We start from the raw sequence: 16758 nt of genomic DNA, 5'->3' as shown, positions 1-16758 counted from the left end.
CAATTCCCATTTGAATGCGAGTTGCTCCTAGGACGCGGCAAGGTCTGTCGGTGGGTGGTGAGTGGGAGGCATCGAGGAAGTGGTTGGGAAACGTGCCTGGAAGAACTCTTGCGCGTAATTTACAGAAGAGTGTTATCTACCGTCTGAGTATGATATTGATATATCATGGACTACAGGGCCTTGGGAAAGAGAGAGAGAGAGAGAGAGAGAGAGAGAGAGAGAGAGAGAGAGAGAGAGAGAGAGAGAGAGAGAGAGAGAGAGAGATATATATATATATATATATATATATATATATATATATATATATATATATATATATCTATATATATATATCAGTTTCTGGCTGAGATTTTGCAAAAGCAAGCTGTATTTCTGCATATTGCCACATCAATTTGAGCCATCATATGTTTATTGACATTGCAACTTAAATTTCAGCCACTAGCACAACATTGGTAGAATTTATCAGCTCATGATCAAGCTCATGACATTTGTGAAGAATGACTAGCCTATTGCTCAAAGTATCATTTTCCTAGTTGACTGGCTCAGGCTAAAAATCAACCTAAAAGCATTGACTCCTGAGTGCATTCATGGGTCACCTTGAGACAAACACAAGTTTGGTTAGCATACACATATGTCCTGGCATTCTAACTTGATTTGAGTTAAGTCACAGGTATGAGTCCTATATGTGAACTTAAGCCTAAAATGTGCATGTAAGTTGAAGAAATTGGGTATAGTAAAGGCTAATGTACAGCATATAACTAAAATTTTTGGTTTTATCATATATATTTGGATTTTGTTATATATATATATATATACATATATATATATATATATATATATATATATATATATATATATATATATATATATATATATATGTAACTGTGCGTATACACCCTCCAAAACGTAGGGCGGTTGCGCACCGGGCTTATACACCCTCCAAAACGGAGGGCGGTTACGCACCGGGCTTATACACCCTCCAAAAACCTTTCAGATGGTTGTACGCGTCAAGAATACGCGCATTGGCAGCCTTGGAGGCAAGGAAGTGCAAAAATGCAGAATCCCGTGCGAGGGGTCGGTTCTATGCGTGATAAACATCAAACGATCACTGTGGTATCGTAGCGCAGCGAATTACGGCAGTGTTTCAACATGTTCCGCTGCGCCGTTTGGAAATATAACCCACTCACGAGTTGATTCCGACTCGTCGAGGCGCGTGTGTGGGGTTGTGCGTGAAATTATGGTGTGTTTGGGGCTTTTGTGTGTTATGCACGAAAGCTAAAGGAGTGTATTGTACACGGTGCTGTTCCTGTGTGCGGTAGCCGTTTGCTAACCAGATGTTAATGTTAAAGGCACAGGTTTTTCTTCATGATTTTAGTGTAAGGCGGCATTGGGCCACTAGTTGCAGGGAGTTCAGTGCTTTGCCTGCTGTCTTGCACTACGCTTGCTTGTGTTGTGTTTCTATAGCTGCAGTTTTGAGGGCATGTATGAACCTCATGGTACAAAATATACCACCTTATTGTTATTATGTGTTGTAAAGCTGATGCATCTCTTCAATTAATCCAGACTCTGCTCAGATAACTAGCCTCTTTTTTATTTTTTGTTTGAAATCATTTTGAGGCATGGTATATGAGCAGTGCAAATGACAGCTAGCAAACATAATGCCATGAATATTTATGTGTAGGAGTAGGTTGCAATCTCATCTGATCACACATTACAGTTGTTTTGGGGACTGAATCCCATGTCATGTGAATTTTTCATCATCACATCATCGTCCTTAGGTATATGAGTGCATGTAAGCACATTATGTGATGGATGTATAATTTCCATGAAAGTGATGAGATAGGACACTTTTTGTAGCTGTTCCATTGCATGCTTTGGGGTCCAAGCTTCATAACTAGCCCCTTTTTTGATTTTTTGTTTCAAATCATTTTGAGGCATGAGATATGAGCAGTATAAATGACAGCTAACAAACATAATGCTGCAAATATTCATGTATAGGATTAGGTTGCAGTCTCATCTGATCACATATTATGGTTGTTTTGCGGACTGAATCCCATGTGAAGTCAATTTTTCATGATCACATCATCATCTTTAGGTATATGAGTGCATGTAAGCACATTATGTGATGGATATATAATTTCCATGAAAGTGATCAGATGACATTTCTTGTAGCTGCTCCACTGCATGCTTTGTGGTACAAGCTTCATAACTTGCTGTATGAGTCTAATTATATCAAGGGTATCATAAAGGCCTAGCTCTTCATTCCAAACCTGATGATAACTATAGCACTCTAATTTTTTTTGCGTAGATATACCAGGGACCTGCAATGAAATTGTCAGAAACAGGTACCCAGGAGGGAGGTGTGGAAAGAGGGGTGTCTGCAATCTTTGCAGTGACAAGAACTGTCACAAGACTGTGCTGCTGTGGATAGACATTGGACATGCATTGGTGCCCTAAGCCACCAATAGTGAGAACTGTGCATGCTGTATAGAAAAGAAATGCTGTGACCAGGTCTTTTACTTATGTCCCATTGTCATTGATATCTAGAATAAGGACACTGTATGGCTGCTCCTGGTATTCTGAAAACCATGCTGGAGTGTGTTATGCATGGATAAATACAGGCAGGCTGTGCACTAGGCATTGTCTAATTGTTACAAAAAGGCTTGCTTTCCTCTTTTGCTGACAAATTGAAATTTCTACCTCTGAAAATTATGAAATCTGCATTTTAAACAAGACATGAGCAGAGTGGTAGCTTTTATGCAGCAGTTTCAAGATTGATTTCCTTACCTCTTGAATGTTTTTCAAAGGTCATAGTAAGTTGTAACAAATGACAGGATTTGACCTCTTGAGGCACTAATAACCTGATGCAAGATTATAAGTGATTATATTGGATTCCTGCGGGATAAGCAATCCAGAACCATGCATGACATGACTAGCATACTGTGTGTCATGTTGGCCTCATATGACCCCATCTTGGCATCCTACCTACATCTTGACTATGTAATGACCAGAAAAAAATTGTAGCTGACATTTGGGCTACATAATGCAATCAAATTGAATGTGCAAAATATTTTGAATCATAGATTGCATGAATACAGCAAATTATGGTAACATATGGAATGACCTTGACCTGACCCACTGTGGCATCTACATGTCCATGACACAGCATCCTCATTTACCCAAAGAGCATATACTTTTTGAGGAAATGAAGCACTTCAATTGACCCAGCCCCTGCAAACATGTAATGGGGGTATGCAGACCTTTGCCCAGACCTTGACCTTTCATGTCAGCATGATTTCTTATTGTTGTTTCTTTAAGACGCACTCATGGACTGTTCCAGTTTGCATATATATTTCCAACTTAGGCAACTAATTCCCAAAAAAGCTTTGTGAGAGTTTTGTCTCCCGGCTTTCCAGCCCGGGGCGCTCGGCTTGGACACCAGGCAATCAATTATTGATAAACCTTGCAGCTGATATTATGGCCTATTTGGAGAAGAAATAGTCCTGTTATAGTTTTTTGGATGGGAAGGTGTATGATCAAACCAAAGCCGTCGCCTCTAATGTGTTCTTTTGTGCATATTGCTTGCATCTTGAGAAAATGCTAGCATGAAACATGAAAACATGAAAATAAAAAATTATTGATATGGCTGAGTTCATATCACCCTACTTAGGTATGGTGCGATCGAAACAAAGCAGGGCTATTTCGTTTCTCCCAGCAAACTGACGAGCAGGTGCATCTCGGGACCCGAAATCGGTAGAGAATGGCCGGGAAATAACGGGAAATTTCAATCACCCGTTATGCAACATAGCAGCATCTCGGCGCCAGCTCGGCACCGAAGGTACAAGGGTCGCACCTCTTCCATGAAGCGCAGGTTAGCACCTTCCAAATTTTGCCTTTTCTCGGCCAATGGCAGCTGACACTAAAACGTAGTCGGTGAAAGTAACAGCGACAATTTCCTATCGCTGAATCTGTGGTGGCGACTTAGAAATCATGTTGCCTACGTCCTCCTTCATCTCTGGCGGCAAGTAGGCGTGATTCGGCGCAGTACTTTCAGTGTCATGTAAACCACACATGAGCACCACGTCATCAAATCGTTTAAGTTCATGCATTGGTATATGGCGCAGCACATCGACAGGTACTGATGCGCTTTTTCCTCACGCTGCACAGTCTCGCATCGTGATCGCAACGGGAAACCCACCATAGGTTGCGTGGGAACTGGACAAAAGGGAAACAGTGGCATCAGAGACCGAGCCCGAGGATTGCCTTGCCCTGCAGTTTTTAGTATCATAATTGTAAAACCTGCATACCACTTGAATAATCTCACACAGTGATACCCCGTGGCACAGACAGCGGCGGCACAGATAGCACGCCCCCACCCCCACCTCTATTGGAAATCTCCAAGCTCGGACTACCGGCTATCGAAAAGACTATGGTCGATTTTGCCTATGTTAACGCAGATGAGAGGCCCTTGGTCAGATTATTCTTCCAGTCTAAATTGGAAGTACCTTTGGCCACCCATGTGCACGGTAATTTTTTGAGGGGATGAATAGCCAACGAACCAGATGGCAGCGTCTTTGTCCTGGTGCGGATGTCGAGCTAGTGACAATAGCGATGACCTTTGGCCCTTGAATCGCATATCAATATCACTGTTGTGCATTGATATTTTTCTGGTTTCTTTTGTCACGTGTGTTCACCCAAGGTCAAGCCAGGTCGAACTATGGTCTTTGTGAACAGATTTGCTTTTTGAAGGTGTTCCTATGTGACGTTTAATGGTCTTAAACTCTGAAAGTTTCCTAATGACGCTGGGTGGGCCAATGCAACAACAGCCTTCCCTGCTTCGCATGCTTACCGTTAGTATAGGGCTGCGCTTGTAGGAAACCAGATGTGCGGGGGTTGGATTCTTCGCGGTGCCCACTCTTCCTGTCAGGATGAGAGGAAGGCGACGCCCAACATCTGAGTGCGCTGTAAAAGTCAAATGACGAAAACGACATCACAGGTCACACCTGTCGATGTTTACTATTTTTATTCCTCTTGCAAAGCTCTCCGAACCCATATGGCGCCATCCTCTGCATTGTCTTAGCAATCTTTGTTTTTTACATAAGAGGAGGCAGTTAGGCGCTCTAATGAGAACCATGTGACCTGATTGATCTGTCCAATATTACGTTCACCTATGTTCAATCACACCCATTTATTACAGCTCGACTGGAGCTTTCAGATGCCGTTTCTGCCGTGGCCATAGCTTGTTAGTTTCCAACATTTTTCGTAGAGGCCCTGAGGCCTCATTATTGGACGAAGGTGAAAAACTCGCATAAGGCCGAACCTGCCATGGCCGGGTCTGTCCTTTCATGTCCTGTCCTGTCGTGAACAGAATGTGTCAGCGTGCGCTGGCCAGAACAGGACGGGTTTTGTGTTTATCTGTTTTCTGTTTGTCGTTCTGGCCGTCGTTGTCCTCTGTCCTCCGCTTTCGGCCCTCTATACTCAAGATTTTTGGATTTTGTGGATTTTTGCCGCCGCCCACGTCCTCTGTCTTTTGTCCTGCCCTGCCGTCCGTCGTGCACTACCATGTGTTCAGCTGTTTTGTTTGTCCCATCCTGTCACGTTGCTTCCGGCATCTAGCTTTGGCGCCAGGAGAACGTCCTTGGGATGTCTCTGACGTCAGAGCATATGTCACGGTGGCCTTTACCTGCAATCGATTTTTCAGCGATGTTACTAGCATAATGAGTGAAAGGAACGTTCCATTTATTGCGTTTTATGCTACGAAAGTTCACTAAAAAAAATGTCACATGGTCTGAAACGCACACTGGAGCGAAGTGCATTCATGCCAGGTGGTTCGTTCGAAATTTATGTTCGAAATACGGGGCCCCTAACGTTCCGGTGCCAGCAGTACGTTGTGTTTATTATATCTAAGAGTCCAATCGTCTAATTAAAAAATTCAAGCACTGGTTATCCCGGGCAACTTCACCCTGGCATTTATGTGAAATGTGACGTGCTTCACGATGTTACAGGCGGCGCAGATTACCTCAGAAATAATCGAAATCTTCAGTGACCTCAGATCAACTGAAACTAGTGTTTTCAAACCGATATCAGGGTAAATATGCCAGCAATATTGCGGGTAGAGCTGCGTAACTATGTGAAGCGAACGAACGTATCATTGTCCGTTAGGATCATACCATAAAACCAGAATTTTGAAATGTCATGTCAGTTCAGGCTAAGATCATGTCAGTTCAGGCCAAAGTCATGTCAGTTCAGGCTAAGGTCATGTCAGGTCAGGTCAGTTCATCTGATGCGATTGTTCCGCTTCTCCGGTCACGTGTGATAGATTTGGAGGGTTGTATCTGATTTATTCATTGCTTCTATTTCCGCCCTATTTATATCAAACGGGCGCACCAAAGCGTTTCATGTCAACACGAAGCTCGCCTCACGTGACGTCTAATGGTAGCTTAAGGTAGGGAGTCTTGTGTGGTGTGAAGAGCCTAGGAGGAGAAGAAAAGCGTTGGAGAATAGTGTGGTGGCATAGGAGGAGAGTCTTGGTGAGTTGATAAGGGAGAACAAGGTGGTGGCATAGAGGAGAGTCTTGGTGAGTTGAAAAGGGGAACACAGCGTAATAAACGCGCATGATGAAAATCCTCAAAAGTTTACCGGAATTTACCTAATTTCTTTCATCTTATATTCCGGTTCTGCCGGCGTTCGCACTTTAAGATGACATCGATGACTTGCAAACTTAAGCGCTCGGATGTGCGGTCACTGGCCCCCACAGGTTTTTCCGGCATGGTTTCCGAACGGCGCAGCACAGCTTCGTCAATATTTACATAGCTGTAGACAATTGAATAGCAGACCGTTTCACATCAAAAATTTATATGTACCTTGTACGGTCGCCGACCTACGGCAGGGGAAGTCAGGTCATGGTTTCCGCGAAGTCAATTTCTAGGGAATCGTTCAATCTGATGCAACAGCGGACTGTTAGACGAAGTCATACATCTCTGAGCTGCTTTCTTGGGCAACACAAATATCGGATAAGCAATTACCATTGACCTAAGGTCAGGTATGAAGGTGAGACCAAGGTCAAAACCAAGTTGTTTTATTGCTCTAGAGCTTGCTGTATGGGATGGTTTCTGGTGCTCATTTCGAATTTATTGATAGCAGGGGCCACCCTATACATCTTCCACAAACTTCTTAGAGGTCAAAATAGGTCATTGACTTGAAATGACCCGGGTGAACATTTTGTTTTTAGAAGTATACTGCCCAGCGTAATCTTTGTCGCTTATTCAACTGCAAAACTCAGAGTAGTCTTGCATGACTTTCGTCACCATGACCTTCAAAACGTCAAACAAGGTCACTGACCTCAAATGAGGATTTTACCTTTTGCTTTGAAACAGTTATTTAGGATCTGTGGGCACTTTGAAGACAATCCTTGAAGTTGACCTTGTTTGCCCTTATTATACCCAAAGGTCATGACCCAGGAACCCCAAACTTTGGCTTAAGTGAGTTCACGTACAGGTCAACATACCTTGCAAATTTGGTGTCTCTAGCTTTCTTAGTTCCCGAGATCTCAGGGGGGTCAAATTGACCTCCCCCACCCGAGCGAAGGGTATCTAGCCGGCCGCCCGGGCGCGTGTTAAGAGACCCTCGGATATGCGGGACGAAGGAGGGCGTGGGTACTACACTGGGATGGTATATATACTAGTGCAGAGCACACTGCACTGCTCTAGCAGATGGTTTCACACCAGGGGAGGTGTATTACTTTTCCGGTCAGTGGCTAAAGAGCCTTTCCATCCCACCGCAAGGCATTCACCAGTTGCCATCTCGCGACATGAGAATCGGGGCGCCTTGATCCATTCTGAGGCCCTAAAGGAAAGAATTATTTACCGGTTCCCTCCACGACGCAACCGGCTGTCTTCTCACCGGAGTAGCTGCAGCCGGAGCCAGCTGCAGCCAGAAGTGGCTCTCACTGATGCGAACAGATCACTTACGGGCGCAGAGGGTCAAATAATTTGCATAGGGGACTCAGTTCCACTCAACGAGCCACTGGTCGAAGCGGGGTAGAGGGCTCCCGGTTGTTACTGAGGCCTGCTGTGAGAATCGGAGCCCTCAAACTGCCTCTTCGACTCATTATGCACCCTTTCACTGCTATCAATCTTCTGTCGTTCTCAGAGGGTCCGAACCAACGGAGAAGGCCTATGGTGGGCTGTGATGGGTACCAAATGGGCCTCTGGCCGGCTCGAGCAGCACACAATTTCCTTTTACGTATGCACCGTGATCAGAGGACATCCTGTCCGACAAGAAAACCCCGACCAATGTGACTTGTGAGGTCCTCTGAATGGCATTCGTGAGCCCAGACTTTGTCCATGCTTGGAAAATGGGCCTTAGTCCGACAAAGGGCCGATTGTTGGTGATCTCGACCGAAGTGAAGGTTTTTTTCTCAGATGGGCCCCTTTCACCGCCAGAAACCCTTTGATGGTCATCATAGGGCTTCGGTCCTTCGAACTGGAGATCTCCAGCCAGCCCTTCGGCCGTGCGAGCCCTGTAATCGGGTCGTAGATTGTCAATCCGGAGGGACCGAAGGGGCCACGTGCTTCTTGTGCCTGCTTCCACCCCTTCATGTCTGCGTCCGTATGTGGACCTATAACATTCCTTATGTTCAAAACAAGCCAATTTTGTTACGCTGCGGGGTCCCAAGTTCACGAAATTAGGTCGCAGTGCATGTCTGACGCTTGTAATTATCAAGGATCGGTCACCCGCCTCCAATATCATGATATTAACACAAAACGCCGCTCTCGTTACACTGGGCCGAGTACATTGCAACCAATAAGTTGCATATCAGAGCGCTGGTTATAAGCCTCCAGGCTTTGATACCTATGTAAAACACGAAGGAAACGTTTTCCAATAGCGCTACGCAAAAGTCAGCTTTTGGCTGTAGCTCGATCCAAAGTTGAATTATTCTAAATGTTTAAAATTTCCAGACTCCTCTTGCCGTCTTGCATTATCTATGTTTTATCCGGAAAAGATCCGTTGACCAGCATTCTTCCCGTGCTAACTTGAATTAGGGTTCATCATTACGTTCCAACAGTACCCTATATACGCATGCACGGACATAGGACATCAAATCGTCTTGCTGAGTTCTGTCTCCTAAACTTTGTGTTCATAATGGATTGAACTGGTGCCTTGGTAGATTTTATGACCGTAGCTCAACCGGAAGTGACATAAAGGGGCATATGGAACTGAGGATGAATCTACCGCATCAACTTTCCGAGGGAGAATAAATTCACCGCCGACAGAGATAAAATCACCACCTTTGTATAAGTTCCCAAAATCAGACACCGACAATCCCCACAAAACACAACATTCACGTACAATATGGCTATCGCTAACGGTTATTCTAAAACGATATTTTACGATCCCGGTCGCTCATGCACGTTCAGTGGGGAATGATATGCCGTTTCTTCTGCAACCTTCTTCCGAAAAATGAGTTGAAAATTGGCCTACTGGTCAAGTAACAAATGTTATCCCAAATTCGGTTAGAGATCAAATTAGGCGTTTAAAGTTATATTTCTGGAAATTTACCCACCATGTCTCGGACATGACGTTGTGCGACAACACGTAAAGCACGAATATACACACATTCTTTGTTGTGATGGATTTCGCATTCTGACATTAGTCAGAGCTCTTGGAGGTATCTTTAATGTGTTTTATATGTTGTTTGAATGTTATAAAGTGAGTCATCTAACACTTCTAATCATGCTTCCTACAAAAGATAACGTTTTGTATTGTCCTTTGGTCGAAACCATTTGCGCCATTCTATCTTGTAAGGGAGCCTAGTTATAAGCCTAATAATACCTTATCATTTGATGTCAAAATGTACCATGCAGCTTTAAAAATGCGTTGATTTACACCTGCCGTAAATCATTTGCCACAACTTTTGACGGGCTGCAGGAAGTCGGTTGTGAAAATTAATTGGCACGCCGACGTTTCAAGCTAGGTTGGGTCGAATTAGCAGGGTACCACAAACGGGCAAATTTCAGACATCCATGCGCGAAAATGAGCGTAGCAAAAATTGGACAAAATTTTTACATTACGAGAGGTAATTCCTTTTTTCGTTTTCTTTTCTATACTCTTGGAAGCTTGAAATGTTTTTAGAACCAAACAATTCACTACAGAAACACGTATTCCAAATATTCCATCTTAAGTGTTTAACATCTAAATAAGTCTATGGGCTCTGAAGTATGGTATTTCTTAGTCGTGTGTTTCAGGACAATGAAATCTGACGGGATCATCTCCTTACATTCAGTTCGACATTTCTATCTGATCCGATTTAACTCTTTGTTGTGTTTCTTACATAGCAAAAACACTGCTCTCACCTACTAGGTGCGATGAACTGCAAGTGGTTAACTTGTTTCAAAATCGGGTTGTAATGAACTGCATGTGTAAGGAACTGTTGTAAGGAACTGTCAAAATGTAAGGAACTATACCAAAAAAGGGCAAGCAAGTTTAAAATTTGTTTTGTTTGCCACTCGTCGATACGCACTTAACGCTTATTTGGACGCGCTGCTCAGCGCTGTTTGCCAATTGCCGTTTTTTCTCAAGGTATTCATCCATAGGCTGACGAGGCCGGCCGTTGATAAAAGTTGGATAATAAAGTAAGAGTTGTGTAAAAGTTTATCGAAAATGGTACGTTTATGACTTCAACTGGAAACAACACCATGACACTTGTATGTACATTAACACGCACTCGGGGGGGGGGGGGGCAAATTTTGCATAACTGTAGACAATTGAATAGCAGATCATTTTACATCAACAATTTATATGTACCTTTTAGGGTCGCCGACCTATGGCAGGTCAAAGTCAGGCCATGGTTTCAGCGAAGGCAATTTCTAGGGAATCCTTCAATCTGATCCAACAATGGAGTGTTAGACGAAGCCATACATCTCTGAAATGCTTTCTTAGGCAACGCAACAGTTGAATAAACAAATTAAATCGACTTTAGGTCAGGTGTGAAGGTCACACCAAGGTCAAAACCAACCTGTTTTGTTGCTCTAGAGCTTACTGTATGGGATAGTTTCTGGTGCTCATTTCGGGTTTATTGATAGCAGGAACTGCATTATACATCTCCCATGGGCTTCTTAGAGGCCAGAATAGGTCATTGACCCGAAATGACCCAGGTCAACATTTTGTTTTAGGAGCGTACAGCCTAGCGCAATCTTTGTCGCTTAGTCAAATGCAAAACTCAAAGCAATCTGGTATGATTTTGGTCACCTTGACTTTTAAAGGTCAAACAAGGTAAATTACCTTGAATGATAATATGATCTTTTGCTTAGAAGCGGTTATCTAGGTTCTGAGGGCACTTTGGAGACCATCCTGGAACTTGACCTTGTTTGACCTTTTTTGACCCAAAGGTCATGCCCTAGGAACCTGAAACTTTGACCTAAGTGAGTTCACGTACAGGTCAATACACCTTGTAAATTTAGTGTTGCTAGCTTTCTTAGTTCCGGAGATTTTAGGGGGTTTAGATTGCCCCCCCACCCGAGCAAATGGTATCTAGCCGGCCACCTGGGCGTGTGTTAAGATAGGTTATAGGTCGTTGCCGTCGTCACTGTTGCTTTACGACTCACTTAGCTGCTGAGGCTATATGGCGCCACATGCCTCTTACCCTGGCAGGAAGGGCGGGCACCGCGGGGACTCGAATCTCGTACCTCTGGTTTCCCCAGAAGCACAGGAATTCACCAGATGCGTGTACCAATGCACTTTCGGCACCCACAGATAGCTCGTAGGGAATAAACAACTTGCACCGACCTTTCCAGCCACGGTCAAAATTTTGTATTAGCTCCAAAATTCGGCGAGCCATTACACAAATTAGGTTTCCAAAAGCGAAACCAATGTTAAGTCAATGGGAATACGACTGATAGTGATTTTTATCAGTGCGTCTCGGCAATATAGCAGTCGTTGGCTCTGACGTATAACACACCCCAACACATGAATCTGGTAATGTGATTTACACAGCTCCGTAACTTTTCTTTAAAAGGTTGGAAAGTGTGATTAAACTTTTTGTCTTTGCTTGATGTGCTCTCTATGAAAGGACGCCATTACAAACCTCTAATCTCCGGGATTTTTATTCCCAACTCTTTTGCAATCAAAGACAAAACAAAAGATACAGAACCAAATTGAAGCACTACAAGCTGAGATGTTATGGAAATATGCCGAGATGTAGTGATACGAATATGAACGCATCATGTGTTTTATCATCTCAAACGTTTGATGCTCAACTGCATTATCAACACATGAGACATGTTTACCTTCTCGCACGATTGCTTAACATCACATTAAATATTTAAGGTAGAAAATTAATCAATCTTTAAAGAACCAACGGCGGCGTTTCCCCAAACTTGTTGCAAATCGGTCTCCAATTTGGTCTATTTTCATTCCATTTTTAGTCCATATTCGGAGTCGAATGTTAGGTCTAACTTCTTCGATTCGACAGGAGCTGACCGAGCAACAAACAAAACTTTAATCCCCCCAAAATTCCTGGTGCATGTGGACAGTCATGCTGTCCATAGCGTTTGGCCAAGGCACGGGGACCAGCGCGACCTTTCCGGGCGCGGCGGCCTGTGCAGCCCTCCCCCCCCCCCCCCCCCCCCCGCCTGGCGCAGCGAAGGGTTTGGGAGGGCAGTCGTAAACAAAAAGGTTATCACCCACCCCATCTGATATGGCGAGGGGAGTCAGATGCTTGGAAATGCCGCTGGACTAAATTCTACCAGGACTGAGCCTCAAACCTTACCATGGGTAACTACCAATCACAACCGGCCAGGATGGTTCCTTAACAGAAGATGATCTACCGCTCCGTTGTAACTGTGGCGTCCAGTGCTGATTAACGTGAAAGCGCATTATCTTATTGCTAGTAACACTACAAGCGCGCATTATTCTACCCTCCTGCAATAGAAGGCTGCTGATACTGCAACATTCCTGACATGGGAGATTTTACACGACTAATGCTTCTTCGGACTGCCGGTTTGTTCAGGGTCTTGAACTGACATGTGTGAAATGTGTTCTGCTAGCAATACCGGCCCCGGGTACTGGAGAGACTTTGCTGAAAGTATGCCCTCGGCAAGTGGGCCTAATACTAAAGGATCACTGCCTACGTCGTCGGTAGACCATGCGCTTGTCCACGTTGTTCTCGAGTCTTGTATGGGCTTTCATCAAACCAAAAGAAGGGCCCGTAATCCTCGCCCTGATTCACTGTTTTTCTAATGCGAACTGATGAACGGGGTATGCGGTCTCCCTCGCGTTTGCAATAAGAATAGGCAGAATACATAATTGGTTTGGTTTCAATGGCATCTCGCGATTGGTATTAGTTTTTAAGCTGTTGGTTTAACAATTGAGCCCAGTTATGGCAGGTCCACGGTCGTGCTTTCCAGAGAGTTGCACCTTTTCAGCTTTGCAGCATTATACATACAATGAAGTTCCTTGCGGCGCCACAAAACTTTAACAGACGTGTTTCTTGTTCCATTTTGAGCACAATGGTGTATTTTTGTGTTTTGAACATACAGTTACGGCATATCGCTACGTCAATGTGACAATGTCGGTCCGCCGAACGCGTTCCGCGGCATCGTTGGTTGCTGCCCGTCGTACGCGTTGGCCGTATATTGCCGCGCAGTCTTTCCCCAAAACCGCCACTGCTCCGAAACCAGATAGCTAGGAACATGATTTTAGTGTTAAAACATACAAATGGATCCCTCACAGGTTACTGAAAACTTGGACGCGATCGCGCAACATGCCGGAGAGACATCCTCAAATACCTTAGGAGGGTTGTATCATCCACCCCCCCCCCCCCCCCCGCTCCTACCGGGGTGAGGGTTAAGGCACGTAGGAGAAAACATCTGACCTGGAAGAGGCTCAAGATAGCCAACATCACGCCCTATTGGTCGACAGGAGGTCCAAAATGATCCACCCTTGGCCCCATTACAAACACATAAACCCCCGCAAAACCAATAGAAGGCTCCCGTTAAAATGACAGGAGCACCCAATATTCCGGGCGAAGATTTAATTATGTATGCCTGAAAGTTTCGCAAACTCAACCTATTTTGTTTGACGCATGTTAACTTCAGTTCGCATCTGCCCGAAACACACCCGTCGACACATTGTTTCCATTTGTGGCTGATGCGTGACCAGCCTCTGTTAACAGTCAGCGTTTCAGTGCAGCCATCAGACACCCTTCATCCGCCAAACCTATGAATTCCTTACAGCTTCCCAGCTCGTGCACTACATCGCAGTTAGCCCACTCCTCGCTCTCGATCTTAGCCGGTGGCAGGGTTACTGTTGTCGCCGATACGCCGACCAACCGGTTCGCTCTGATTTATATATGGCCACCGGTACGTCGTCCTGCGTCCCGTCCCCAGTCGGTCTGACAGTCGTCCTACTAACGACGGCACTAGCGACTAGCACCACACTCTTGCTCATTCATCCAGGTCGGCCGCAGTGTGTTCATAGAGTCGAATGGTTTTTAGGTGTTCCCGGGCCGTCCACAACTTACGTTACGCATTTACAGCCGTTTTCAGCCCTCCCTCCCCCACTGTCATTTACTGTGAGGCTTGTCAACCTCTTCCCTTCTGCCCTGGTAACTCTGCCTTAAGCGTAACGTCTCAAAGAGATAACGTCTGTCTGACCTCTAAGTCAGCTGGAGGTGCGAGAAAAGACGGCTGTGTCGTTTGCCATGAAAGTACGTCAACAGAATACAGTTTCTTCGGTTTTGAAGCATCCCGTTTCTTTCGCCCACTCTGTCGATCTAACTACACCTTCCTTTATTTCAGTCGGCTCGTCTGAGGCGTTCGTGCCAAGCGCACTGGACTAATCTACGTCTCCCGACGGACTCCATTGCCTCTCAATGCGGCAGAAGTCTCACTTCTGGTGTACACAGCTCTCACTCTGCATGTCATGCAGCGCGTCGTCATCACGGTTCTACCTGATCCGCAAAACAGACCCACAGCTTAACACTAAGCATTCGTGTACTGGGCGACGAGGGCTATCTTGGTCTTTTCAACGCGCGTTCTCTCTCATTTCAGTTCGCCTCACATCCAATCACGACAAACGCATCGGTCGGGTGATGCTATATTTCAAATAATTACCTGACCGAGTAAGTAGGCTCGCAGCAACCTCCACACCGTAGCACTCAGCGCCAAGTGGCCGCGTCGCAGGAAGCGATGTCCCGGCCGGCCAGGAAACATGTGACTGGCTGCGTAACTAAGAAGTGCGGGCCGAGGGGTGGCTGCCAGCAAACGCAGATTTCAAGCGTCGTGCAGTACGTGACAGACAGATAGCCGAAGTGAATTCACTTCGCTGTTTGTTTCGATACAGGCACCTTGCCGAAATATCAATGCATCTATAGCTCTATTCTCCTCGTTTTTCTCCCGAGCGATAAGCCTATTGTCATTGTCTTGTCTATGTGAACAATATTCCTCGCAAATGCACTTAACGCCTTCCACATACTCTTCGATACATCATTGTTGGTACATCATGTTGGTACATCATGGCACCTTGCACAACATTGACTGAGAGCCAATCGACGGCCGTTGTATCTGGAAATCGCGCTCACGAACGCCTGATATGAACGAATCTACCATTGTATGTTCATTGGCCTGAATCACCGCGTCGCTTATTGAGCGGCGGGGTTTGAGTGACTTTATTATGGCGTCACAAATGCCGAGGTGGTCTTGAAATACTCGCCCCGAAAAAGGCCCCTTATATTCGCGGGCATGTAGTTCGGAAACTAGAGGGGATTAGGCCTTAAGATGGGCGGGGCTGCTAACTGCACAAACTGACCTTTAAGATGGCTATTTCAGTTCAAAACCATCACGGAAATGTGGGGCACTCTCTAACATATGCCTCAAAGAGTAAACATAAGCGCGTTTTGCGGTCAGTTATGATGTCGTGCTGGGGATGTCGGTCGTCGAATCACATCGGTCGATGTACATCAATGTAGACGTTCACCCAAACCCAAAAGTACCCATCATGTGCTTTCGAGCGAACTGGGTTTGTGGAACATGCCTCATTTTACGGTGACGAAAGTGACGGAACGTAAAAAGAAAGAAAAACTGCAACGACGATCACTGTTGCAAAAATCACATTTACACGTTCAGTTTTAACTCTTTTCCAGACAAATCAGACCATACGGGTACCGATTTTGACGGGTCACGTCTCCATCTAAACCTGAGGGTTCGAACAGCCTCTGCAAGTGATCAGGCAACTTCAGTGGCGTCCTTGCAAAGGCCCAAGAGTGGGACAAACTTCCACTTTTTCCTTAAACTTCGTGGACTTTTTAAGGTGACTGCATTTTAGCCCTTGCATATTACATATCTGACGACCAGAAAAGCACCGCTGCAAGGCACCTCAAATTCGTGGCGAAAGCACGATCTTGAGAACACACGATGCAGTCATGTTTCATGCCCAACACAGTTGCGATGTAAGGCGCAGCTTTCTCCATTCAGCTCCACGTTGTAATGCTCGTATCCGCCTCTGGGCATAACCCGAATCAGCGGCAAATTTATGATAAACGAAATTGGCCGAGAAACGCATGCTTGGTGCCGCGTTGGGACACACACAGGTCAACCGCCACAAGTTCTTATCGCGGCGGTGGATGCGGTCGAGGGACCTCGGCTTCACGGGAACAGGTAGTTTCGTAACAAGGGAGCCGGGCTGGCGAGGATCCGGCGGGTGTGGTACGATGGAGGTGGGCTGAAGACCGACCTAGGGTGTTTTATGGGGGAGCAAGGC

General features: G+C 45.3%; 1 long non-coding RNA gene across 1 annotated transcript; it reads left to right on the top strand.

The window, feature by feature from the left end:
- Nucleotides 1-1205: 1205 nt before the first annotated feature.
- On the top strand, nt 1206-16517 carry LOC119102223 (uncharacterized). Its single transcript, XR_005094670.1, has 3 exons — nt 1206-1240; nt 6006-6088; nt 14799-16517. It is a non-coding gene; the product is annotated as an uncharacterized LOC119102223 (long non-coding RNA).
- The last annotated feature ends 241 nt before the right edge of the window (nt 16518-16758 follow it).

This window comes from Pollicipes pollicipes, unplaced genomic scaffold, assembly GCF_011947565.3.
Source record: "Pollicipes pollicipes isolate AB1234 unplaced genomic scaffold, Ppol_2.1 Scaffold_5724;HRSCAF=6776_pilon_pilon_pilon, whole genome shotgun sequence".
Taxonomy (NCBI): Eukaryota; Metazoa; Arthropoda; class Thecostraca; order Pollicipedomorpha; family Pollicipedidae; genus Pollicipes; species Pollicipes pollicipes.
This window is presented reverse-complemented; position numbering and strand designations above follow the sequence as displayed.